This window comes from Trachypithecus francoisi, unplaced genomic scaffold (genome assembly GCF_009764315.1).
Source record: "Trachypithecus francoisi isolate TF-2019V2 unplaced genomic scaffold, Tfra_2.0 Lachesis_group2, whole genome shotgun sequence".
NCBI classification, from domain to species: domain Eukaryota; kingdom Metazoa; phylum Chordata; class Mammalia; order Primates; family Cercopithecidae; genus Trachypithecus; species Trachypithecus francoisi.
The window spans coordinates 66,073,291-66,099,869 of NW_022681465.1; the positions used below are offsets into that span (position 1 = coordinate 66,073,291).

Here is a 26,579-nt window from a genome sequence, read left to right on the forward strand (position 1 = left end):
GTTCTGAAGAATCACTGGCTGGAGTTGCACTTGAGATCCCAACTGTCACTGGCGTTGAATCTCTGTGTTCCCCCGGCATCACTGAGTGCCTCCTATTGATGTGAAAATGTTCTCTTTTTCTGGGGATGGGGCAGAAAAGGAAGCAGCATGCAGAAAGTTTCCAACAACCAACAAATCGGTCTAGTTAAGTACAGAAGAGACGCATATGAAACATGAAACATGCAGATGATACAAGGTCTCATTTTGCTTGACTGTTGGCTTTTTTTTTTTTTTTTTTTGAGGTGGAGTCTTGTTCTGTTGCCCAGCCTGGGGTGCAGTGACGAAATCTCAGCTCACTGCAACCTCTACCTCCAAGGTTCAAGTGATTCTCCTGCCTCAGGCTCCTGAGTAGCTGGGATTACAGGTGCCTGCCACCACATCCGGCTAATTTTTTTGTATTTTTATTTTTCGGCAGGGTTTCACCATGTTGGCCAGGCTGGTCTCAAAACTCCTGACTTCAGGTGATCTGCCCACCTCGGCCTCCCAAAGTGCTGGGGTTACAGGCCTGAACCACCATACCGGACCAATTTTGTGTATCTTTTCTCTCCACCTCTAGAGGGTGGACACTCGTCATCATTTGTATCCTCCCTGGAGCCAACTATATTACAGGTATTTTGTTTAGTGATGAACTCATATGAATTATACCAAAAGTACAGAGTATGGTAGGATCCAGAGCTGGCTGGCTTCAAATCCGTTAGACCATTCTTGCCTCTGTAGGATTATCTGCTTCTATCAGTTTATCAGGTAACTGCACATAATAAATGGCCAATGATAAAAGTGGATATACGGCTGTAAAGCTAGGCTTCAGGACAGTAGTAAGGAGCACTGGGAAATTAGGCTCCTCCAGCCAGTTGCCAGGGAGGGACAAAGGACAAGAGATGGCTTAAATAAAATGCTGACATGCCCAGGGCACTCCTGTTGAAGCTGTTGAGTGAAGGTGAGTGCTTCAGGGGTTTGGTGCAGAGAGCTTTTCTGAGAGCTGCTCTACTGCCTTTTCCTTTGAAGGCAGCTTCCCAGCTTCCACCCTTGATTGTCTGTAAGCTCCGAACTTGGCTGTCCTTAGAGGCGCAGTACCACTGGTGTGCATTATTTGGTATGAACTGTGCTCCCCTGTCACATGGCAAAGTGATGCTTGCACACACAGTGTGTGGATGCTGAGAGCTTCCTGAGCCAACCCTTTTCCAGCCAAACCTTTCCTAGCTCTGGGGGAAGTTTCCTTCAAATGTGTGGGAACTCACTAGACAGGTCATCCAGAATGGCTTTGGGGGGATCCGTCTTAAGGATAGATGGAGCCTCTCTTCTTCTTTTTTTTTTTTTTTTTTTTGAGACAGAGTCTCTCTCTGTTGCCCAGGCTGGAGTGTAGTGGCGAGATCTCAGCTCGCTGCATGCTCCACCTGCGGGTTCACGCCATTCTCTTGCCTCAGGCTCCCGAGTAGCTGGGACTACAGGCGCCTGCCATGACACCCGGCTAATTTTTTTGTATTTTTCATAGAGATGGGGTTTCACTGTGTTAGCCAGGATGGTCTCGATCTCCTGACATTGTGATCTGCTCGCCTCAGCCTCCCGAAGTGCTGGGATTACAGGCGTGAACCACTGCGCCTGGCCTCTTTGTTTTGAGATGGAGTTTTGCTCTGCCACCCAGGCTGCAGTGCAGTGGCACGATCCTGGCTCATGGCAACATCCGCCTCCCGGGTTCAAGTGATTCTCCTGCCTCAGCCTCCCGAGTAGCTGGGATCACAGGCATGTGTTACCATGCCCAGCTAGTTTTTTTTGTATTTTTAGTAGAGATGGGGTTTCACCATGTTGACCAGGCTGGTCTCAAACTCCTGACCTCAAGTGATCGGCCCACCTCGGCCTCCCGGAGTGCTGGGATTACAGGCATGAGCCACCACACGCGGCTGGAGTCTCTCTTTTCACAAGGGAAAGCTCTGGACTTCTAGCATTGTCCTGGAAGGTGAGCTTCCTGCTGACGGTACAGTCTCAGGATTGGCACCTCCTGTCTTCTGTGATTTGGCTTCAAGGATGTGGTGTCCCATCATAGTTCTGCCATGTGTGCTGGCTGTGTAGCCTTGGATAAGTTATTTATTTTCACTGAACGTGTTTACTATGGTCAAATGTTTATGTACCCCCAATTCATGTGTTGAAATACCACCACTTCAAGGTGGTGGTATTGGGAAGTGGGTCCTTTTGGGAGGCGATTAGGTCATCAAAGTAGAGCCCTCATGAATGGGATTAGTGCCCTCATAAGAGGCCCAAGAGAGCTCATTTGCCCCTTCTATGTAAGAACACAGTTAGAAGCCACCATCTGTCAACTGGAAAGTGACTGTCGACACTGAACCTGCTGGGGCCTTGATCTTGGACTTGCCAGCCTCCAGAACTGTGAGAGATAAATTTCTGTTATTTATTTATTTATTTATTTGAGACGGAGTCTTGCTCTGCCGCCCAGGCTGGAGTGCTGTGGCCGGATCTCAGCTCACTGCAAGCTCCGCCTCCCGGGTTCACACCATTCTCCTGCCTCAGCCTCCCGAGTAGCTGGGACTACAGGCGCCCACCACCTCGCCCGGCTAATTTTTTTGTATTTTTTAGTAGAGACGGGGTTTCACCGTGTTAGCCAGGATGGTCTCGATCTCCTGACCTCGTGATCCGCCCGTCTCGGCCTCCCAAAGTGCTGGGATTACAGGCTTGAGCCACTGCGCCCGGCCAATTTCTGTTATTTATAAGCCACCAAATTATAGTGTTACGGCAGCTTGAACAGACTAAGGTGGTGGTTTTCTGTCGATTGAGAAGAGTAACAGATTTGTTGCCAGACTAGAATGGAAGAATGCATATAGAGCCACTGACATAATGCCTGGCAGGTAGCACACAGCAAATGACGGAGTGAACAGTGTCACCAGGATTTTGAGAATGGCAGAGGGCGAGCATTGGGGTGGATGGGGGTGTATCCTCACGTGTGTCCCCTCTGGTTCCTTCTCTCAGTTGGAGATTCCAGGGAGGTGTAGATAGCCCTGTGTACCAGCTTTCCACAGTCCTGGGGTTGTGTCAGGCGGTCAGGAATTTGTACTTGTAATTTGCACTTGTAAATATGTATGATCTTGGCTGAATCTGTTTACGGATTTGCTGACTTTCACCCTTAGTATATAGAAAGCCATTTACATGTAGACCACATTGTAAAGAGCTCACTGTTGATGGCTGATGAAAGTCAGCCAGCCTTCCTACCTGAAGGGGATAGGTGAAGGACTTCGGGCCTGGAACGAGGACCAGCTCCAGGCTGCCCGAGGCTAGGTTTTCTTAAGGGGAAGGGGTTATCTCAAAGGCTTCTGCAGGATCTGGCCAGTCCTTCCCACACTCTACTTGGGTCCTGTTGTTGAGCATCTGTCTGAGGAAGGAAGGCCCTGCGAGAGGCAATGAGCCTGGAGACCATAATTAGGTGATTTCTTGTAAAATGCTCTTCAGTTATTTCTTGGGAGGCTGACGATAAAAAAAAATATGTGAGCCTTCAGAAGTCCTGAAGCCATCTCTAGATTATCACCCCGAGGAACAGCTAGTTTTCCTTCCTTGAATTTTTGTTTATCTGTGTAATAGGCTTGCTTGTTAGTTGTTGCCAGGCCCCAAGGTTTGTGTGGGCGTGTGTGATGAGGAAAACCCCATCAACAATGCTTAAAGGATTTTGCTGATTAATTTTCTACTAAAAGTGAGTTTCCTAAATCTTCCCAGACAAATACTTACTACTCATTTAAAAATGACTTAATTTTTCTGGTTTTCCTTGAACACTAGTGTGTTGCCAGTTTAGAAAAGGGGAAGGGGAGTTGGAGGCAAGAGCTGACCTTTCGAAGAACTTTCTATTGTCAAGCATTTTAAATACACATTTAGGCTAACGACTATAAAAACAGGTGACTTTGGCTGGGTGACGGTGACTCACGCCTATAATCCCAGCACTTTGGGAGGCTGAGGAGGGCAGGTCACTTAAGGTCAGGAGTTTGAGACCAGCCTGAACAACATGGTAAAACCCCGTCTATACTAAAAATAGAAAAATTAGCCAGGCGTGGTGGCACGTGCCTATAATCCCACCTACCCAGGAGGCTGAGGCACAAGAATCGCTTAAACCCGGGAGGTGGAGGTTGCAGTGAGCCGAGATCATGCCACTGCACTCCAGCCTGGGGGACAGAGCGAGACTCTGTCGCCAAAAAAAAAAAAAAAAAAAAGTGACTTGAAGTTAGCTTTTGTGAATCTTGATTTTTGTCTGTTTCAAATTGGAGAGTGAATACTTCCCCTTATTGAGATTACATTATTACACATTTCATGCATTTAAAGTTTACAATAAGTGGTTTTTAAGTAAATTGAAGCAGATCTGCAGACATCACGCTATCTACTTTTAGAACATTTTAATCACCCCTAAAAGAAATCCTGAATCCGTTAACAGTCACTCCCCACTTTTCCCCACAAACTCCCCAGCCCCTGGCAACCACTCATCGATTTGCTATCTCTATAAATTTCCTTTTCTGGACACTTCATGTAAATGAAATCTGTGTGGTCTTTTGTGACTGGCTTCTTTCACTTAGCATATTTTCAGTGTTCATACACACGTGACATCTGTCACTGGAAATTCATTTCTTTTTATTACCAAATGGTAGTCCAGTGTTACATATTCACCAGATGATCGATATTGGGGTTATTTCCACATTTTGGCTATTGTAAATAATGCTGCTACAAACATTCATGTATAAGATTTGTGTGGACATAATGTTTTCATTTCTTTTGGGTATATACCTAAGAGTGGAATTGCTGGGTCATATGGTAATTCCATGTTTAACATTTTGAAGAACTGCTAAACTTTTCCAACGTAATGGCACAATTTTACATTCCTACCAACAGTGCATGAAGGTTTCAGTTTCTGCACATCTTCACCAACACTTGTTATTATGTCCTTTAAAAAAAGTATAGCCAATCTAGTGTATATGAAGTGGTATCTCACTGTGGTTTTGGTTTGCATTTCCCTGATGACTAATGCTGTTGCACATCTTTTCCTGGGTTTGTTGTCAATTTTTGTATATCTTCTTTGGAGAAACATCTATTCAGATCTTTAGCCTGTTACTCAGTTGGATTGTCTGCTTATTATTGAATTGTTAAAGGGTTTGATTTGGATACTTTTTTTTTTTTTCCAGAGTCTCATTCTGTCACCCAGGCTGGAATGCAGGGGTGCCATTTCAGCTCACTGCAACCTCCTCCTCCTAGGTTCAAGCAATTCTCCAGCCTCAGCCTCCCAAGTAGGTGGGATTACAGGCGTGCATCACCTTGCCTGACTAATTCTATTTTTAAGAAATAGAAAAATTAGGCCGGGCACGGTGGCTCAAGCCTGTAATCCCAGCACTTTGGGAGGCCGAGACGGGCAGATCACGAGGTCAGGAGATCGAGACCATCCTGGCTAACACGGTGAAACCCCGTCTCTACTAAAAATACAAAAACTAGCTGGGCGAGGTGGCGGGCGCCTGTAGTCCCAGCTACTCGGGAGGCTGAGGCAGGAGAATGGCGTGAACCCGGGAGGCGGAGCTTGCAGTGAGCTGAGATCTGGCCACTGCACTCCAGTCCGGGCGACAGAGCAAGACTCCGCCTCAAAAAAAAAAAAAAAAAAAAAGAAATAGAAAAATTAGCCAGGAGCAGTGGCACGTGCCTGTAATCCCAGCTACTCGGGAGGCTGACACAGGAGAATCGCTTTAACCCAGGAGGCGGAGGTTGCAGCGAGCCAGATCATGCCACTGCACTCCAGCCTGGATGACACAGTGGGACTCTGTCTCAAAAAAACAAACAAAACCAAAACTTGAAATTTTATTAAGGGCTTTGTTTCTTTGCATGTCAATTTCTCATTATTCCAGCACCATTTATGAAAAAGATGGGAAGCAGTTTTCTGCAAATAATATATATGATAAGGGATTTGCATGCAGAAGGGAAAAAAGACAACTCTTAACAACTTGAAAGTAAAAATTACACTTTGGGAGGTTGAAGCGGGTGGATCACCTGAGGTCAGGAGTTTGAGACCAGCCTGACCAACATGATGAAACCCCGTCTCTACTAAAGACAAAAAATTAGCTGGGCGTGGTGGCGCATGCCTGTAATCCTGGCTACTCAGGAGGCTGAGGCGGGAAAATCGCTTGAACCTGGGAGGCAGAGGTTCCAGTGAGCCGAAATCGCACCACTGCACTCCAGCCTAGGCAACAAAGTGAGACTCTATCTCAAAAAAAAAATTTAAAAAATTAAATATTATTATGTAATTTAGGGGTAGAAAAAATAGGAAAGACCGGGCATGGTGGCTGACGCCTATCATCCAAACACTTAGGGAGGCCAAGGTGGGAAGATTGCTTGAGCCCAGGAGTTTGAGACCAGCCTGGGAAACATAGTGAGACCCTGTCTCTACTAAAAATACAAAAAATTAGCTGGGCAGGGTGGCACATGTCTGTAGCCCCAGCTACCCAGGAAGCTCAGATGGGAGAATCACCTGAGCCTGAGAGATGATGCAGTGAGCCAAGATCACGTCACTGTACTCTAGCCTGGGCAACGAGAGTGAGACCCTGTTTCAAAAAAAAAAAAAAGAAAGGAAAAGTCATTGTAAATTAGTGAAAAACATTTTTTTGTTGTTGTTTTTGTTTTTTTCTTTTTGAGACGGGAGTTTTTTTGTTGCCCAGGCTGGAGTGTAATGGCCCGATCTCTGCTCACTGCAACCTCCGCCTCCTGGGTTCATGCAATTCTTCTTCCTCAGGCTCCTGAGTAGCTGGGATTACAGGTGCCTGTCACCATGCCCAGCACATTTTTGTATTTTTAGTAGAGACGGGGTTTCACCATGTAGGCCAAGCTGGTCTCTAACTCCTGACCTCAGGTGATCTGCCCATGTCAGCCTCCCAAAGTGCTGGGATTACACGCCATTGCACCCAGCCACATTTTTTTTTTTTTTTAGTATTTTAAAGCAGTGTATTTCTTTCAACTGTATGTGTTTCAATTAGCCAAAATACAAACAAAACCAAACCAGCAAAATAATAACCAGTAAGTCTTTATCATAAGATTTATTCAATATTAAGTTATGCCACTTCTTATAAGCTCAATTATTAATAAGAACTTACTACATCTACAACTTACAAGTTGCTGAAGGTTAACATAGTGAAATCAGCCACAAATGTTAAAAATCAAGGAAAAGTTTTATTTAGTCAACAGTCATTCAATAAACAAACATTTAATGAGCACTTGCTGTGGGCAAGGCTGGTCATGGTTGAAGCCAAGAAAATAAATCTCTTATCTTCCCAGGGCCTTTTAAATGAACCAGTATTTATAAATGTTCCAATACATTGCCTGAGAAAACAATTAACATTGCTATCATCATAACTTAGAGGTTGAAATGTGAAAACGTGAGTCACTGGAAACCAACACTTGTTAATATGTCTTATTTCTTTATTTTTTTGAGACGGAGTCTTGCTCTGTCGCCCAGGTTGGAGTGCAGTGGGGCGATCTCGGCTCACTGCACTGCAAGCTCCACCCCCCTGGTTCACTCCGTTCTCTTGCCTCAGCCTCCCAAGTAGCTGGGACTACAGGCGCCTGCTACCACGCCTGGCTAATTTTTTTTTTTTATTTTTCGCAGAAACGGGGTTTCACCGTGTTAGCCAGTATGGTCTCTATCTCCTGACCTCATGATCTGCCTGCGTTGACCTCCCAAAGTGTTGGGATTACAGGTGTGAGCCACCGCTCCTGGCCAATATGTCTTTTAAAAATTAGTAGTAGATGGTGAATATTACTGGAAAGGTACAGATACAGAATTCCAGGCACAATTACATCGAATAAGGCTGACGTTATAATTAAGCATGAGTAAAGAAGCAGCACGTCTAAATGTTGCTGCTTGTATTTCAAATTTGCCTATAAAATTATGAAAGTGAGTCTGCTTTTACCCGAGGGAGTGAATTTGTGTGTGTGTGCGGGGGGGGGGAGTTTGTTTTGTTTTGTTGTTTGTTTGTTTATTTCTTTCTAGACAGAGTTTTGATCTGCTGCCCAGGCTGGAGTGCAGTGACCCAGTCTCAGCCCACTGCAACCTCGTCTCCCAAGTTCAAGCAATTCTCCTACCTCAGCCTCCGGAGTAGCTGGGATTACAGGCACCCACCACCAGGCCCGGCTAATTTTTTTTTTTTTCTTTTTTTTTTTACCTTTCTTAGTAGAGACGGGGTTTTGCTGTGTTGGGCAGGCTGGTCTCAAACTCCTGGCCTCAGGTGATGCACCCACCCTCCTCAGCCTCCCAAAGTGCTGGGATTACAGGCATGAGCCACTGCACCTGGCCAAATTTGATCGGTGTCCCTTTCTTCTTTTTTAGTGGTTGAAGCAATGCATAGCAAACCTTTCTACTACCTTGCAGGTGTTCTAGTTTAAGCTGAAGTGGTTTGATAGTCTCTTTTTCCCCTTCTCTACCTGCAACCTGAGGATGCTGGGGTTGCTTTTCTTCCTCTTCTAAGCCAGTTAGTGGAATTTTCCTCCATGTTCTTGGCCTGTGTTTTTCCCCTCTGGGGTAGAGTTCAGTCTGCCACTGGAAGATGTTTGCATTTTCCCACCTAGCAGACCCCTGGTCAAACATTAAATACAGCTTCATGCTAGCTCTGTGTATCTTCTTGGTCAGGAAAGTATATTCTCACTACAGAGTTAACCTTTCTGCTGAGAACTTCCCAGAGTAAGAGTGGATTTATTCAGGTATTGGGTACCTTCTGAGGATGTGGATTTCTGGCAGCACTGATTTATAACTTTTCATTTTGAAAGGCTTGAAACAGCCCATTCGGAGCCTGGAGGCCATGGCTCTGTGCTAGAAGCTGATAACTTTTGTTATTGGACTTTGGGCGGGTAGGGAGTTTGCTTATTGTTACCGTCTTTCCTTGGTAGAGCGCACTTACACATCATTGTTTTATATCAGCTCCCCTCCCCCATTCTTGCCTAACTTCAATCGTGGTTCTTGGTTTTTAAGTGTGTGTATGTGTTGCTAAGAGTGAAACTGAGGTAATTTTATTTTATTTATTTTATTTATTTTTATTTTTTTTGAGACAGAGTCTCGCTCTGTCGCCCAGACTGGAGTGCAGTGGCACAGTCTTGGCTCACTGCAAGCTCCGCCTCCCGGGTTCATGCCATTCTCCTGCCTCAGCCTCCCGAGTAGCTGGGACTACAGGTGCCCGCCACCATGCCCGGCTAATTTTTTTTGTATTTTTAGTAGAGACAGTGTTTCATCGTGTTTGTCAGGATGGTCTCGATCTCCTGACCTTGTGATCCGCCCACCTCAGCCTCCCAAAGTGCTAGGATTACAGGCGTGAGCCACTGCGCCTGGCCTTATTTTATTTTTTTGAGATGGAATCTCTCTCTGTCACCCAGGCTGGAGTGGAGTGGCGTGTTCTTGGCTCACTGCAACTTCTGCCTCCCAGGTTCAAGTGATTCTCCAGCCTCAGCCTCCCGAGTAGCTGGGATTACAGGTGCGTGCCACCACATCCAGCTAATTTTTGTATTTTTAGTAGAGAACGGGGTTTTACTATGTTGGCCAGGCTGGTCTCAAACTCCTGAACTCAAGTGACCGCCCGCCTTGGCCTCCCAAAGTGCTGGGATTACAGGCGTGAGCCACTGTACCTGGCCTGAAATTGAAGTAATTTTAACTGAGATACCACACAAGTAAAATATACTTCATGTTACTGATGTCCAAATGGTTGTTGGTTTTTTTTGTTGTTGTTGTTTTTTGTTTTGCGATGGGGTCTCACCCTGTTGCAGAGGCTGGCGTGCAGTGGTAACCTTGACCTCCCCAGGCTCAGGTGCTCCTCCCACCTCAGTTTTTGTATTTTTGGTAGAGATGGGTTTTTGCCATGTTACCCAGGCTAGTCTTGAACTCCTGGGCTCAAGCAGTCAGCCCATCTCAGTCTCCCAAAGTGCTAGGATTACAGGTGTGTGCCACCACTCATGGCCTTAGTTTGGTTTTTATCAATGATTTAGGAAATCTATTAAGAGACTATTTACAGCTGAGTGCAGTGACTCACGCCTGTAATTCTTGCATTTTGGGAAGATGAGGCGGGTGGATCACCTGAGGTCAGGAGTTTGAGACCAGGCTGGCCAACGTGGTGAAACCCCCGTCTCTACTAAAAATACAAAAATTAGCTGGGCATGGTGGCACGTGCCTGTAGTCCCAGCTGGTTGGGAGGCTTGAGGCAGGAGAATCTCTGGAACCCAGCAGGCAGAAGTTACAGTGGGCCGAAATTGTGCCACTGCATTGCAGCCTGGGCAACACAGCAAGAATCTGTCTCAAAAAAACAAAAAACAAAAACAAATACAATATCTAGAATAGAATATTTGAACATATTTTCCACCTTTGGATGTGCTCAGATCCAGTAAGAATTAGATTAAATGTTATGTCTAAACATTGAAAGTTGTACTATCCATCTAATTCTGGGTGGAATGCTTGGTTAGCCCAAGTTTATAATCAAGAACTAAGAAAAAGATCAACACAAAGAGATTTGTCTTGTTACAGTGGATGATTGTTTTGTTGACAGTTTGGTTATGATGACTTCTTAATGTTTTAAGTGGCCATGCTCCTTACCTGTCTTTGCACAGGATGCCATAACAAAGTACTGCATGGCTGAAATGATAGACATTTATTTTCTCGCAGTTCTGGAGGTTGGAAAGTCTAAGACGAAAGTACCAGCATGGTTGGCTTCTGGTGAGGGCTCTCTTCTGGGTTGTAGACGGCTGCCTTCTCGCTGTGTCTTCACATGACAGGGAAAGCAAGCAAGCAAGCAGAGGCTGTCTGGCATCTCTTCTTATAAGGGCATTAATTCCTTCATGGGGTCCCTTCCCTGACCTCACCAAAACCTAATTACCTCCCAAAGATCATATCTCCAAATACTATCACATGGGGGATTATGGCTCTAACCTGTGAATTTTGAGAGGGAACACAGTTCATAGTATTAGTTGTAAATGACAGAAAGGCTCTGGTTAATACACCCATCTGGGTTATTGTGCCTTTCCTTCAAGAAACCCACTAATAGCTACATGTAGTGGATTATCAGGCCGAATTCATCTGTCCCTTTCCCATGAAGTACAGATGAGAGAGGACACTGTGAAACACAGTATTTTGTATGTTTAATGTTTCATGCCTTATGAAGAAAGTCTTGCTGTTTTAGTTGGATTTTATTTGTTAATCCCCACCCCCACTCCCAATTACATGAAGGCATAAGAAAAGGATCTCCCAATTAAAGGAAGGCATTAAAAAAGGCTCTCCCAATTAAATGAAGGCATAAGAAAAGGATCAGGTGCCCGGGCACGATGGCTCATGCCTGTAATCCCAGCACTTTGGGAGGCCGAGGCAGGCAGATCATGAGGTCAGGAGTTCGAGACCAGCCTGGCCAATATGGTGGTGAAACCCCATCTCTACTAAAAATATAAAAATTAGCCAGGCGTGGTGGTGGACGCCTGTAATCCCAGGCACTCAGGAGGCTCAGGCAGGAGAATTGCTTGAACCTGGGAGGCCGAGGCTTCAGTGAGCCGAGATCGTGCCACTGCACTCTAGCCCGGGTGACAGCCAGACTCCGTCTCAAAAAAAAAAAAAAAAAAAAAAAAAGTAAAAGGATCAGGTAAGTAGAATTGAATAACATCTTTTTTTTTTTTTTTTGAGATGGAGTTTCGCTCTGTCGCCCAGGCTGGAGTGCAGTGGCCGGATCTCTGCTCACTGCAGACTCCGCCTCCCGGGTTCACGCCATTCTCCTGCCTCAGCTTCCCGAGTAGCTGGGACTACAGGCGCCCGCCACCTCGCCCGGCTAGTTTTTTTGTATTTTTTAGTAGAGACGGGGTTTCACCGTGTTAGCCAGGATGGTCTGGATCTCCTGACCTCGTGATCCACCCGTCTCGGCCTCCAAAAGTGCTGGGATTACAGGCTTGAGCCACCGCGCCCGGCCCATGTTGAAGATTTTATGTATATTTAAAATGCACAAAGATAGTCTACCTTTCCTTCTATTTAATTTTTTTTTTTTTTTTCCCAGACGGAGTCTTGCTGTGACGCCCAGGCTGGAGTGCAGTGGCATGATCTAGGCTCACTGCAAGCTCCGCCTCCTGGGTTCACACCATTCTCCTGCCTCAGCCTCCCGAGTAGCGGGGACTGCAGGCGCCTGGCTAATTTTTTGTATTTTTAGTAGAGACGGGGTTTCACTGTGTTAGCCAGGATGGTCTCCATCTCCTGACCTCATGATCCACCTGCCTCCGCCTCCCAAAGTGCTGGAATTACAGGCGTGAGCCACCGCGCCCAGCCCCTTCTATTTTATTTTGGTTTGATGCTTCCTTTGTTTGAAATCTAAGCAAGGTTTCCCCGCCCCGGCTCCCCACGAGCGCAGCTGCGAGCTCTGGGCTCCTCTGTCAGCCGCCATCATGATTATCTACCGGGACCTCCTCAGCCATCATGAGGTGTGTTCACCAGATCCGGGAAATCCCAGACTGGCTGTGCCTGTAAGTGGAGGGAGAAGCTGGTCAGTAGGAAAGAGGGTAACACCGATGACTCGCTCATTGGTGGAAATGCCTCTGTTGATGGCCCCGAGGGTGAGGGTGTGGAAAGCACAGTAATGGCTCGTGTTGATACTGTCAGGAACCATCACTTGCAGGAAAAGACTACAAGAAATACATCAAAGGTTAAGTAAAATCAATCAAAGGCAAACTTGAAGAACAGAGACCAGAAAGAGTAAAACTTTTTATGACAGGGGCTGCAGAACAAATCAAGCACATCCTTAGTAATTTCAAAAATGACCAGTTCTGGCCGGGCGTGGTGGCTCATGCTTATAATCCCAGCACTTTGGGAGGCCGAGGCGGGAGGATCACTTGAGCTCAGGAGTTTGAGACCAGCCTTGGCAACATAGTGAGACCCTGCCCCTACCAAAAATGCAGAAAATTAGCTGGCTGTGGTTGGTGCACACCTGTAATCCCAGCTACTCGGGAGGCTGAGGTGGGAGAACTGCTGAACCCGGGAGGCGAAGGCTGCAGTGAGCGGAGATCACTGCACTCCAGCCTGGGTAACAGAGCAAGACTCCATCTCAAAACAAGCAAACAAAAAGCTACCAGTTCTGTACTGGGGAAAGCATGAATCCAGGTGGTGCTCAACTGGACTACTGTGAGGATGGCATGACTCCATATGTGATTTTCTTTAAGAATGGTTTAGAAATCGGAAAATGTTAACAAATTTGGCAATTACTTTGGATGTATCACCTGTCATCGTAGCTTGTCATCCACACAACAGGACTTAAGAAAATGGGACTGATGTCATCTTGAGCTCTTTATTTATTTTGACCATGCTTTGGAATGGAGGCATTGTTTTAAGAAAAACATGTCATGTAGCTTGTCTAAAAATAAAATGCATTTAAACTCAAAAAATCTAAGCAAAAGAGATCATAAGGGCATTAATTTGGGGAGCAGGGACATGTGGTTAAGATGCTTTTTGATAACAGTTTGAATTTTCTACGCTGATTAAAAAAAGAGAACATTTTCTTTTACCCTATATAGTAGAATATAAGCTCCATACATAATAAGCAAGAGCTACAAAAAGGTTTTTGGCCAACATAAATATACATGAAATACTATAGTATACTAATAGGATACAATTCAGTTTACTACTAATAATACAGTGATATACATGAGAAAGTCATGTATAGCTCTAATATTCACATATATAATTAAAATCACATTTAAAATTTACATGACATTAATTTTGAATGTTCCTTTTCCCACTTATATAGTTTATGAAGCAAATTTATTCAAATAATCAGAGCCACATTTTGAGTCAGCTGAGTCAGTTTTCAGGATGTATTGCTTTTCGTCTTTATTATTTGAAAGACTGTAATATTCATGTATGGTGCTGTCCCTGGACATTTTATCCAAGGCCACAAGTATTCGTATAACCCTGCCACAGTTTCCCCATCCCTTCATCCTATAATTGAAAATAACTGGCCGGGCGCGGTGGCTCAAGCCTGTAATCCCAGCACTTTGGGAGGCCGAGACGGGCGGATCACGACGTCAGGAGATTGAGACCATCCTGGCTAACCCGGCGAAACCCCGTCTCTACTAAAAAATACAAAAAACTAGCCGGGCGAGGTGGCGGGCGCCTGTAGTCCCAGCTACTCAGGAGGCTGAGGCAGGAGAATGGCATCAACCCGGGAGGCGGAGCTTGCAGTGAGCAGAGATCCGGCCACTGCACTCCAGCCTGGGCGACAGAGCGAGACTCTGCCTCAAAAAAAAAAAAAAAAAAAAAAAGAAAGAAAATAACTTACGTTTATGGATGCGTTTACTACGGGCCAAATACTGCCACAGGTGTCTTACATGTATTAACTCATTTATGCAGAGAAATCTGAGAGATTGATAACATTATTTCACTTTATTCAGGGAACTAAGGTTCAGAAAGGTCAAATAACTTGCTCAAAGTTACATAACTCATGAAAGGCAGAGCCAAGATTCAAACCCAGCTGTGGAGCTCCAGAGTTCCTGCCTTTTTTTTTTTTTTTTTCTGGAGACTTACTGTCGCTCTGTCACCCAGGCTGGAGTGCAGTGGTGCGACCTCACCTTACTGCAACCTCTGCCTCCTAGATTCAGGTGGTTCTCATGACTCAGCCTCCCAAGCAGCTGGGATTACAGGTGCCCCACCACTATGCCTGGCTAATTTTTTTTTTTTGAGACAGAGTCTCACTCTGTCACCCAGGCTGGAGTGCAAGTTGCACGATCTCCGTTCACTTGTACCTCCGCGTCCTGGGTTCAAGTGATTCTCTTGCCTCAGCCTCCTGAGTAGCTGGGATTACAGGTGCCCGCCACTATGCCGAGCTAATTTTTTTGTATTTTTAGTAGATGTGGGGTTTCACCATGTTTGCCAACCTAGTCTCGAACTCCTGACCTCGTGATTCACCTACCTCGGCCTCCGCAAGTGCTGGGATTACAGGGATAAGCTACCACACCTGGCCAATTTTTTTTTTTTTTTTTAGTAGAGACAGGATTTTACTGTGTTAGCCAGGCTGGTCTGGATCTCCTGACCTCAAGCTATCCACCCGCCTCAGGCTCCCAAAGTGCTAGGATTACAGGCATGAGCCACTGCGTCCAGCCAGTTCCTGCTTTTAACCACTGTGCTACTCTGCTATGAGAAAATGCAGCACTTAAGATGGTGAGATTATTTCCCCTAGGAATAATTGTTAAATTTAACATTAAGTTGATTTCCCCCCTTTATTTTAAACCAGTTCTGTTTAAGCATCTAAAATTCCCATTGATTAAGTGTGAGGTAATTGTGTCTTCTCCAAATAGTAATTTGTCATCCAAATTAACATAATTGAAAGAGGTTCATAATATAATTTGTACAGACTCATATATAACTGCCTCTTTTATCAGAATGTTAGAGAAAATATGGCCGGGCGCGGTAGCTCATGCCTGTAATCCCAGCACTTTGGGAGGCGGAGGCGGGCGGATCACGAGGTGAGGAGATCGAGACCATCCTGGGTAACACAGTGAAACCCCGTCTCTACTAAAAATACAAAAAAAAAAAAAAAAAAAAAAACCAGGCGCGGTGGCGGGCGCCTGTAGTCCCTGCTACTCGGGAGGCAGAGGCAGGAGAATGGCGTGAACCCAGGAAGCGGAGCTTGCAGTGAGCCGAGATCGCGCCACTGCACTCCATTCTGGACGACAAAGCGAGACTCTGTGTCAAAAAAAACGAAAAAAAAAGAATGTTAGAGAAAATATAACCTTACATTTTGACATATATGGTATATAAGCCAAATCAATTTGTGCCGATTTGATGGGATAGTTGCACTATTTCTGAAACAACTGCTGGTCACTAGGCACTGTACTGGGCTGTTGACATATTACCTAGTTTTGTTTTCTCTGAAACTCTATAAGGAAAGTAGCATTGTTCTAGTTTTGTAGATGAATCAATTCAGGCTCAGAGAGTGTGAGAAACTTGTCTAGCACAATATAGAGCCTGGGGCAGTGGAGTTGAGATTGAACCTTTGTGTAGCCATCGCTAAAGCTTCTGCTCTGTGGATGCCACCATGTGGCCTCACTGGGCATACAGAACTGGGTTCAGAAGCCCCTGACTTGGAGCACGTGGCCACTGGATAGCCCCTGTCCGCTGGCTCCTGCAGTCCTTCCCGCTTCCTTTCATTTCTCTGCTTTCTTGCGGAGTCTGGCAGGACTTTTGGCTGCAAACAACAGAAATTCCTGTAGCCAGTTTAAGCAGAAAGGGATGTATTAAAGGCTCTTGGTTAGGTGGTTCACAGATGTTCTGGGAAGAACCAAGAATCAGGCTTGGATGTGATGGAGCCAGGAAAAGAGCCAAACCACACCATGGGTCTGTTCTAGCAGAAAAATCATGCTGTCTCTGCTGGCTGCTGAGTCCCCAGGAGCTGAGGGAATGAACGTCAGGACTGCGCTTCTCTTCTGCTGTGCTCCTCAGAAGGCCTGGATCACAATGGGTGACCTTACTGCCTCTGTCACTCATGCTACATCCAGGTTATACTGGGATGCTTCTGATTGGTGGAAATAAGCTCACATGCCTGCGCTCTGGCTGCAATGGAATATGGTGGTTTCACATTTTCTGCTAAATGGAGACTGAGCGAATCAGTCTACAGCGTCTGCCATACTTAATCCACCCTGGTCCCGGCCCCAGCCCCAGCCTCGGCTCTACTACACAATGACCAGACAGTGTCTTAGTCCATTTGTGCTACTATAACAAATACCATAAAGGAGATGGCTTATAAGTAACAGAAATTTATTTCCCATAGTCTAGAGCCTGGGAAGTCCAAGATCCAGGCATTAGCTGATTCAGTGTCTGGTGAAGGTCTGCTTTCTGGTTTGTAGATGGTGCCTTGCTGGGTCTTCATACGGTGGAAGAGGCCAGGCAGTTCTCTAGGGTCTCTTTCATAAGGAGACGAATCCCACTCAGGAGCGCTCCTCCTTCATGACCTTATCGCTTCCCAAGGGCCCCACCTCCTAATATCATACTTTGGAGGCCGAGGTGGGCCTCCCAAAATTTGTATGCTAAAATCCTAACCCTCAAGGGGGTTCCTCCAATTTTGGAGGAACACAAAGATTCAGACCATAACAGATGGGTATCCCATTTGTGCCTCATTCTCTAGTGCTTTGGTGGATACAAACTGAATTGATTGATTGACGTTTCTGTGCTTGTCTAAGTGTAACCAAACCCCCCAGTTCACACGCTAGGGAAGGTTCGACTTGGTCTATTTCTTCTCCTGTAGCTGACATGGCTAACAGTGGGACTAACATGAGGGTCCAAAGTGAAAAAACTGCTCAGCCACTCAAAGGAAACCCACTCCATGGAAGTCGCTCTCTAGCATGATGGTACTTTCTGAAATTACGTTTTGTTTTAGTGGAGGAAGGCTTTATTCTGAAGTCTGGTAAACTATTTGGAGTTCATAGGGTGAGGAACGTAACCTTCCATTCCCACGTTTCTCTCTCAAGTTCAGGCTTTCATCTGCTGGATCCCACATGCTGAGTGCAAGGATAACAAATGTACCCAGTGAACAAAAGTTTAGCGTCTTTTTTTTTAATATGAAAAACATTGCATCCTTCTTTTAGGGTACAGGTTTTCAGTTGCTTTTGAGAAAAGCATCACATGTAGGCCCAAGATCTGAAAATAAAGGAGACTTGAAGAAAATATGTTGATTAGAAGAATAGTATCAGGCCAGATGTAGTGGCTCATGCTTATAATCCCAGCACTTTGGAAGGCTGAGGCGGGTGGTTGCTTGAGGTCAGGAGTTCAAGACCAGCCTAGCCAATATGGCAAAACCTTGGGCATGGTGGCACATGCCTGTAGTCCTAGCCACTCAGGAGGCTGAGGCACAACAATTGCTTGAACCTGGGAGGTAGAGGTTGTAGTGAGCTGAGATCACACCACTGCGCTCCAGCCTGGACAACAGAGTGAAACCTTCGAAGAAAAAAAAGTAATATCAAAAGGAAAGAAACAGGAAACTAAGATTTAGCCCCCACGGTCTCCATTACTGACTGAGGACTTAAGGCAAATTGAATCCATATTTCTGATTAGTTATCTAGTTCGTACAATTGAAAAATACAAAGGTTAAGACCCTAAGAGTTACTTATAAGAAACGTACAGACTCTGGATGCAGTGTCTGATTCATACTATTATAATGTTAACCTCTTGAGCATTTCTGGAAACTGTGATCCTACTGGGTGGGGCCATTTCCCATGGCTCTTGCTGCCAGCGTGGGTTTCTGTCTTTCTTAGTTTGGTAATCACATGGGTAGTTTACGTCATCAGGTGGATAAGCAGGTCAAAGTTGAAGGGGGAAAAACCAAATCTGTTTAACACCATTGTTCACTATGGCTAGGGTTTAGAGCTTACACAATATTAGAAATAGAGTCATGAAGGATTTTAGTTTGCATTTTTCTGGTAATCTAGAAGTCTTGATTTTGCCAGAGGCTTGCAATTTATGTATTAATTTTCCTTCAAGGTTCATTTAGCAGCCAGCGGGGGAACATTTGCATTTTCATTGGGTCATTCTCCAACCTCTCCCCTACCCCCAGCATACTCTCTCTACTGCTAAAAGCTAGAGCCAGATGTCACTCCCTGCCTCTGGGTGACAGGAATGTCAGTGTCTGTAACTCTTCAGTGGCTACCAACCCAACCTCAGTGTGTCCCAATGAACTTCTCCAGTGCCACGTGATCCCAGAATTAAAGAGCTCATGAAATTCTCCACTCAAGTGGCACATGCCTACATGACTCCAAAACATTAAAACTTGGAGGTTTTTCCAAAATTAAAATGACTAAGTAAAATAAAGTTTATTGCATTGTCATTCCAGTAAGTCATACTCAAGTTTCTGATCCTGGCCAGGCGTGGTGGCTCACGCCCGTCATCCCAGTACTTTGGGGGGCTTAGACGGGTAGATCACAACGTCAGGAGTTCAAGACCAGCCTGGCCAAGACGGTGAAACCCTGTCTCTACTAAAAATGCAAAAATCAGCCGGGCATGGTGGTGGACACCTTAATCCCAGCTACTCGGGAGGCTGAGGCAGAGAATTGTTTGAACCCAAGAGGCGGAGGTTTGCAGTGAGCCAAGATTGCCGAGATTGCGCTGCTGCACTCTAGCCTGGGTGACAGAGTGAGACTCCATCTCACAAAGAAAAAAAAAAGAAGATTCTGATCCTAACACAGGGATCTCATTTTGAAAAGGAGAAGTTTAGGAGTAGATGGAACATGTCTCAGAGGACAACTTTGAAACTTTTCGGAGGACAAATGTCAATGTGGGAAAGGGTACCCCAGTGAAATCTGGTGCCAGTGCTAATGCCATTTTCTTAGATGATGAAATGGAGACAATAATTCAATGACAAAGGTTGTTTTTGTTCCAGGTGGCGTTCTATTGAAATTGAGGCTATGCTGTGTACAGGACCGCTCCTTAACACAGAATTGACATAGAAAGCTGGTGAAGCAAACCTAAATTCAGGCTTAGCAACCTCAGTAATTCTGACATGTGCTCGTACAGGAGTGGAGGTAGCATGAAATATTTACAGTGAGTCTGGCAGGGATTAGTGTGTACAGAGGTTAAGTTCAGCAAAATGTAGGGGGTAGGGAAAGCCTGAAGTGGTGAAAATGTACCTAGTTGTCCCTGTGAAAGAGGCAAAGTTTTAGAGTTGAATTCCTATTTTTAGAAGCTGTGAGGGGTCTTCATTGGATACCGTTACTTTCCAAACAACAGGGTATGTTGGGTGTTGCCAGAACTCTGCAGTGCTGCAAAGGAATACTGAGACCAGATACCACTACCCTCCCGATGCCTACATTCCAATTGGAGAAGCATCCGTCACTTGAAATCCCCACATGTTATTAGATTGCCACTGTGACATCCAGGAAAAAAAAGGATGAACCTGTGGCATCTACACTTGGCCCTTCCTATCAGATTCAGCCTCGTGGCCCCTAGATTCTGCTGATTCCCCAGTTAACCAGTTACAGACCTTCTGTGCTAGGGGGTGTTCTCCAGAGATGGCAAACCCTGAGGCCAGGAGTCTCCTCTATTCCTTGCTACTTGTCCTCTGGGCTCTTGACTGAAAGAACCATCTTTGTCCAGAAGCAGGTAAACTCTCCAGAAAAGCCCTGCTGTGTCCCCAGGAGAAGGGCATTTCTGGGTTTGGCAGAAAACACCCTAAAGGCTGGCAAGCTTACCATTTGCTCTATATACAGGCCAGAGAATTTCAAAGACTCAGGGCCCAGGATGTGAGAGAAGGGAATTCTGATTTGTGTGTGTTAATTTTTTTTCAAACACTCATTCTTCGTAGACACAAATACTCCTCTTTTCAGGTCTGTTTTTGTAAAACAGATGAAAGGACCAGTAGTATGCAAATAGGTTAATATCCACTTGGCCTTTCTATCTGAGCCCAGTCCTGATTTCATTCTGTCCATGGGGAAAACTTCCTTTTTACAGTGCACCTTCAGAGCAGAGCTTTGTTTTGAAATCCTTTATTTGGAGCCTTTTGTTTTTAAGAATTTATTGGAGATTGGCTTGGCAGGGACTCCAAGTGTCAGCTTGTATGTGTGTTGGGGGAACGGTGGGAGAGAGAATGTTGGGTAGGGGCCCATATGTGTTCCTGATGATTGTAGGTGCTCATGAAGTCTAAAGACTGAATCTGTGGGAGGTAAACAACTGTTTTTTGTTTTGTTTTGTTTTTAATGCTGGAATTTATTTTTCCATCTTGTTTTTTCTCCCAGACATTTTCTAGCTGCAGAACACTGTGTTTACAAAACAAAAAGCCTTCATCATTAGTCCATCCTGGAGTAAGGCATTGGTGTCTGTGTTGGTGGCTTTGGTTGTCCTGCCCGGAGCAGGTTCGTTTCCCTCGGCGTCATTCAGAGACAGTTGGCTGTATCCAAGGGTTAGCTTCCCTACTTCAGTTGCATTTGCATAGGGCAGGCTCAGCTACTCCGGGGGAGGGTACACTTGCGTGCCCAAAGTCAGGTATAGAGGCCTGGTTCTACTCCCACTGAGTCCCCGATTGCCCTTGAGCAAGGGTTGAATGACAATGCCTGTTGATCTTTTGGTTGCTTCATACCTGGAGCGCTGGCTGTCCCAGCCCAGCAAGTGAGGCCAGGTGAGCTAGGTGTGGTGTTCTTGCGCCTTCTGGTACCTTCTGATGTCCCAATTCAGCTGCATCTATTTTTACATTGGTCTTGCCCTGGCTCGAGTGTCACTTTTGCAAGACTGACCTTGCACGTGTTCAGCTGTTTTCTTCATGGATCCCTGGGTGTTCCTTGATTCTAACTCTTTGGAGGCCTTGTGCTCTGCATAGAGCCAGTGCAAAAACCCATTGCTTAGCTGTTCCTGAGCAAGGGCATCTTGTCTCGCTAGAGATAAAAATTAGTGTCCAGATGCCTGGGGAAGGGAGGGGGCTTACAGGCTTGATGGGACAGTTCACTTGAGTGAGTGTGAGCCTCTTACCAGCATCCATCTGGTTTTAGTGAGAGCCCTGTGCTGTCATCATGACAAGCCCAGTTTGTGTGAAACTGTTTATAAACTCCATAAAACCATGTGCAAATGTGGGGAACTTAGGCTGGCATGAGTGGAAGGAGGCCAGTGAGGGACAGGCACTACCTCTTAAACAAGGGCGAGGACACAGTATCTTGCCACACAAAATGGAGGAAACCAGATGGAGCTGGCAAGGAAAACGGGGTCAGCCGGTTGAAGGGTTTAGTGGCCACGATCAGGAGTTTGCACTGGATCCAGAAAACCCTTGGGAGCCACAGGATTGGGACGATTATTGCATCTGACACTTGTCAGGTAGAGAATATTGTAAATTTGTGACCAAGGAGAGTTAAGAAGGAAATAAAAAGTGAGATCTCGATGGGCGCAGAAGCTCACGTCTATAATCCCAGCACTTTGGGAGGCCAAGGTGGGAGGATTGCTTGAGGCCAGCCTGGGCAACAGGGCAAAACCCTGTTGCTACAAAAGATACCAAACCTATCCTGGCATGGGTGCCTGCAGTCCCAGCTACTGAGGAGGCTGAGGCAGGAGCATCACTTGAGCCCAGGAAGTTGAGGCTGCAGTGAGCCATGTTCATACCACTGCACTCCAGCTTGTGTGAAAGAGTGAGACCCTTTCTCAAAAATAAACATTAAATATCCCTTTCCACTGAAGGATGTATAGAAATAAAGAAATTCTGGAAGTATTTCCCAAGAGCTCAGAGTAGAAGTGCCTGTGAGACTTGTATTAGTCTGTTCTCACACTGCTCTAAAGACATACCTGAAACTGGGTAATTTTTAAAGAAAAGAGGTTTAATAGGCCCACAGTTCCGCAGGCTGTACAGACTTCTGCTTTTTTTTTTTTTTTTTTTAATTTATTTTTACTGTTTTAAAAATTTTTTTGAGATGGAGTCTTGCTCTGTTGCCCAGGCTGGAGTGCAATGGCGGGATCTCGGCTCACTGCAAGCTCCACCTCCCGGGTTCAAGCAGTTCTGTCTCAGCCTCCCGAGTAGATGGGACTACAGGCATGTGCCCCACACCCAGCTAATTTTGTATTTTTAGTAGAGATGGAGTTTCACCATGTTGGCCAGGCTGGCCTCAAACTCGTGACCTCAGGTGAGCCACCGTGCCTGGCCAGGCTTCTGCTTCTGGGGAGGCCTCAGGAAACTTACAGTCATGGCAGAAGGTGAAGGGGAAGCAGGCATATCTTAAATGGCCGGAACAGGAGCCAGAGAGCAAAGGGAGAGGTGCCTGACTCTTTTATAACAACCAGATTTCATGAGAACTCACTATCATGAGAACAGCAAGGGGGACATCCACCCCCATGATCCTGTCACCTCCCACCAGGTCCTTCCTCCAACACTGGGGATTAAAATTTACATAAGATTTGGGTGGGGACACAAATCCAAACCATATCAAGACTGAAGAGGAGTCCCTTGGGGAAGGAAAGGCATTGAGCTGGGTGAAAGGTCACTGGCATGTTCCATTGGAGATGTCAGTTCCTTACATATGACACAGAACCAACTAGGGTGAACCAGAGTTCCTGGGATTGAAAAGTGAAGACAGAGAAAGAACCATCTGGAAATCATTCATGGGCATCATTTTGGGCATTTCAGAATTCTCCCTTGAGGTTTATTATAGTCAGCAAATGGAAAGGACAGAAAAAGACGCCTGGGGTTCTGACTGTCTCAGGGATAACCTTTCTTTTTAAAGAGTATGGCTAATCATGCTAGTTTAAGCTTCTCTTCTGATTTTTAGGGTAGCCTTAATCATTACAATTCTTTTTTCTTGCATTAGACTTGGCCCATCGCTAGCCAGGAAGTAATTTGGAAAATAAAAGCGATGAAGCTTGTAGCACTCCAGAGGAGGAAAGTTCAGTTCCCTTCTGAGTGGAAGCCCAATATCTCGTTGGTGGCATCGGAACTTAGCCAGCAAGATGACCAGGAGGCTTTCTGTGCTACTCCAAGAGTGGGTGTTTTGTGTAGCTTTTCCAGGGGAATCCTGGGTGGCATGTGGTTCCTGGCTTCCTCCTCTTGTCAAGTAACTAGTGGCCTGATTGGAGCTGGCAGCCCCTTTGGGAACCGCTGAATGCTGACTTCTGAGTCTTTTAACACGGCTGTGCACTGAGCTCTCTGTTTTCATTTCCCACTTTCCCCTTTGTCACTTTCAATTAAACCAGGACAAACTATGTATAATTTGGTTAGTGATGTAAATAAGCCAAAACAGCAGAAAGATTGAAATGTGAAGAAACTGGTGGAGGAGTGAGTAGGTTTTACTGGAAAATCACTGTAACCACAGCTTGACAGATGCCCACTGTGTGGCTGGCACTGAGATGATCTAAAGCACTGTCTCTCGATTTTCGCAAAACCTCTGCAGCTATATTGCACATTTTCATGTGAGGAAACTGAGGCATAGAAACATTTAGTTATTATTCATATGGCTAGTGAGCAGGAATGCTAAGTTTAGCCCCATAGTTGTTTAACTGAAGCTGATTGTCTTGTCTTTGGTTTTATTTTTTCTCTTTTTGAGACGGAGTATCGTCCAGGCTGGACTGCAGTGGTGTGATCTTGGCTCGCTGCAACCTCTGCCTCCCAGGTTCGAGCGATTCTCCTGCCTCAGCCTCCCTAGTAGCTGGGATTACAGGCACACACCACCATGCCCAGCTAATTTTTGTATTTTTACTAGAGATAGGGTTTTACCATGTTGGCCAGGCTGGTCTCAAACTCCTGACCACAGGTGATCTGCCCGCCTTGGCCTCTCAAAGTGCTGGGATTCAGGCATGAGCCACGGCGCCCGACCATCTTTCTCTCTTTTTTAAGACTTAATATTTTTTAGGGCAGTTTTAAGTTCACAGCAAAATTGATTTAAAAAAAAAAAAAAAGGCGAGGCACGGTGGCTCACAAAACATTTTTTTTTTTTTCTTTTTTTTAATGAACCAGGCCTTGTGGTGTGTGCCTATAGTCTCGGCTGCCTGGGAGGATGAGGCAGGAGGACTGCTTGAGCCAAGGTCTTGGAGGCTGCAGTTGCTATGATTGTGTCACTGCACTCTGTACTGGGTGACAGAACAAGACCAAGCCTCTTAAAAAAAGTTTTTTTCAGGTCAGGGGCTTTGGGAGGCTAAAGTGGTTAGCTTGCTTGTGCTCAGGAGTTCGAGACCAGCCTGGGCAACATGGCGAAACCATGTCTCTACCAGAAATACAAAAGTTAGCCAGGCATAGTGGCACACACCTACAATCCCTGCTACTCGGGAGGCTGAGGTGGGAGAATTGCTGGATCCCAGGAAGTTGAGGCTACAGTGAGCTATGATGCACCACTGCATTCCAGCCTTGGTGACAGAGCGAGACCCGGTTTCAAAAATAAATAAATATAAATAAATAAAAATTTTTTTCTGAGCAAAAAATAGAGATTTCCTATATATCTCCTTTCCCCACACATGTACAGCCTCCCCCATGATCAGCATCCCCAACTGGAGTGGTTGTTAGAACTGATGCACCTCCGTTGACATCTTATAATCACCCAGTGTCCACAGTGTACATTAGGGTTCACTCTTGGTGTTACACATTAAAAAAAAAAAAAAAAAAAAAAGGCCAGGCACAGTGGCTCACACCTGTAATCTGGGCGGTTTACACTTGTGGGCGGTTGAGACCAGCCTGGGAAATATAGTAAAACCTGTCTCTAAAAAACAATTTTTTTTTTTAAAACAAACCAGGTGTGCTGGTGTGTGTAATGACACACCAAATGTATAATGACACGTATCCATCATTATCATACAGTGTAGTTTCACTGCCCTAAAAGTTCTCTGTGCCCATTTTTCTGGTTTTTCCTCCAGCACTTGGCACCCATGGTGCTTTTTACTGTCTCCGTAATTTTGCCTTTTCCAGAATGTCATATAGTCGGAATCATACCACAGATAGCCCCTTCAGATTTGGCTGCTTTCACTTAGTAACAAGTCTTTAAGTTTCCTTCATGTCTTTATTCCTTGGTAGCTCATTTCTTTTCAGCACCATGTCTGCATGTGCCGCAGTGTATTTGTCTAGTCATCTCCTCAAGGACATCTCGGTCATTTCCAAGTTTTGGCAGTTCTTTTTTTTTTTTTGAGACGGAGTCTCGCTCTGTCGCCCAGGCTGGAATGCAGTGGCCGGACCTCAGCTCACTGCAAGCTCCGCCTCCCGGGTTTAGGCCATTCTCCTGCCTCAGCCTCCCAAGTGGCTGGGACTATAGGCGCCTGCCACCTCGCCCGGCTAGTTTTTTGTATTTTTTAGTAGAGACGGGGTTTCACCGTGTTAGCCAGGATGGTCTCGATCTCCTGACCTCGTGATCCGCCCGTCTTGGCCTCCCAAAGTGCTGGGATTACAGGCTTGAGCCACCGCGCCCGGCCCAAGTTTTGGCAGTTCTGAATGAAGCTGCTGTAAACATCCATGTGCTCACTGTCTTTTCACAAAACATTCTGTCCCCCTCAAGAGGTTTCTTGGAGGACTCGCTTAGATCCTCTGTGACAAATGGGACACAGTGAAAGCCTGGTGCCAGAGAAGAAAGAACATAGGATTTGTTATCAGGCAGCCCTGACTTGGTTGGGAGTTTGAATCCCAACTCTCCTCCATCTGTGATTAAAATCCTCAGTATTCTCTGCCATTAACGTACAGTGCTCTACGAAGCATTTAGCCTTCTGTGGGCATGATGAAATTCACGTGTGAACTATGGTCAAATGGTTGTACAGCTAAAGAAAATTTTGAAGCTCTTGAGGCCTGGGTGCAGTGGCTCACACCTGTAATCCCAGCACTTTGGGAGGCCAAGGCAGGTGGATCACTTGAGCTCAGGAGTTTGAGAGCAGCCTGGGCAGCATAGTGAAACCCTTGTCTCTTCCAAAAGTACAAAAAAAAAAAAAAAAAAAAGTTAGCTGGGTGTGCTGGCCCACCCCTGCGGTCCCGGGTACTCAGGAGGCTGAGGCAGGATCGCTTGAGCTCATGGGGCAGAAGTTGCAGTGAACCGAGATTGTGCCACTGCACTCCCATCTGGGTGACAGAGTGAGACCCCCATCTCAAAAAAAAAATTTTTTTTTGAAG

The 26,579-nt window shown here is 45.7% G+C and overlaps 1 protein-coding gene and 1 pseudogene across 4 annotated transcripts in view; both read left to right on the top strand.

Annotated features, from left to right (window-relative positions):
* The window catches only part of PDZD2 (PDZ domain containing 2), a 493,831-nt gene that overhangs the window by 271,035 nt on the left and 196,217 nt on the right, over positions 1-26,579 (top strand). The gene's annotated exons all lie outside the window — the stretch shown is intronic.
* LOC117064983 lies at positions 12,255-13,299 on the top strand (annotated as a pseudogene).